Raw genomic sequence first — 1336 nt, forward strand, 5'->3', positions numbered from 1 at the left:
TAGTATTAATGTCAATTGTCAACAGTGAGAACACTAGGTTCCCAGCACAAAGAGAATCTTCTGTCTTAGATGAATGGAACAAAGAGGAGAACCAGTTGCGGGAAATGAAAACAAAGAAGGGGAAACCAGGTCCACAAAGACTTTCTTAGCTGGACAAGCAACAACATATTTGTTTCAGCTAATACAACCCCTACAGCAAAAAGAGCATAATAGAACAGGGTGTGCATTTCAAAGGGATAAAAAAAATACAGCTGGCAAATCTGATCCTTTGTCTTGGTGCATTACCTCAAAAGGAATCTTCACTGGGTTGGTTTTCTTTGCCAGCAGGCAGGAACTGATGTTCAACTTGCCCTGGAGTACCTGGTTGGCAGGATCTTGCTCAGAAGTACAACAGCGATCTGTAGCATGCCACTCGAGTAAATAATGTTTGAAGCCTTCTTCCAGCCTAAGGAGACTTCCTCCAGTTTAACTGACTTTTCCATTGCAGGAAGAGCTGCTTAAGTCAGAGAAAGGTTCCCTGGGCAGGAGGAACTTCATCCAGCCCAAGGGCAGATACTGTCCAATATATTAGTCAGCCTGCCTGCATCTCCTTGTGTATCAGTACTGACAAGTGTAAATAAGCAATGCATTATTGCAAAATTGGTTCTATTTATTTATGTATTTTGAATTTATTTAAAGCAAAGGGAATCCCCTGTGCAAGCACCGGGTCATTACTGACCTGTGGGGAGAGGCCACATCCAGACGTTTACTAGGCAGGCTATGTTTATGGGGTGGTTTGCCAGTGCCTTCCCCAGTAGTCTACACTTTAGCCCCAGCAAGCTGGGTACTCACTTTACCGACCTCAGAAGGATGGAAGGCTGAGTCAGCCTTGAGCCGGCTACCTGAAACCAACTTCCGTTGGGATCGAACTCAGGTCATGAGCAGAGCTTTTGACTGCAGTACTGCAGCTTACCACTCTGCGCCACATGGCTCTTATTTATTTATTAGATTTATTTATTAATTAGATTTATTATTATTTATTAGGGCAGCTTCCAACGAAATAAATATGATGTACAATATATCAACATTAAAACATAAAACTAAGAATTTTAAAGCATAAACCTATTCTAAAAACACATGCACACACATGAACAAATGAAGCTGCCTTCTACTGAATCAGACCCTGAGTCCATCAAGTCAGTATTGTCTACTGAGACCATCAGCTGCTCTCCAGGGTCTCAGGTAGAGGGTCTTTCACATCACCTACTTGCCTTGTCCCTTTCACTGGAGATGCCAGGAATTGAACCTGGGACTTTCTGCATGGCAAGCAGATGCTCTACCACTGAGCCACAACTCC

General features: G+C 43.1%; 1 non-coding gene across 1 annotated transcript; it reads right to left on the reverse strand.

Annotated features, from left to right (window-relative positions):
* Positions 1–1264: 1264 nt before the first annotated feature.
* On the reverse strand, positions 1265–1336 carry TRNAG-GCC (transfer RNA glycine (anticodon GCC)). Its single transcript has one exon. It is a non-coding gene; the product is annotated as a tRNA-Gly (tRNA).

This window comes from Euleptes europaea, chromosome 16 (genome assembly GCF_029931775.1).
Source record: "Euleptes europaea isolate rEulEur1 chromosome 16, rEulEur1.hap1, whole genome shotgun sequence".
Taxonomy (NCBI): domain Eukaryota; kingdom Metazoa; phylum Chordata; class Lepidosauria; order Squamata; family Sphaerodactylidae; genus Euleptes; species Euleptes europaea.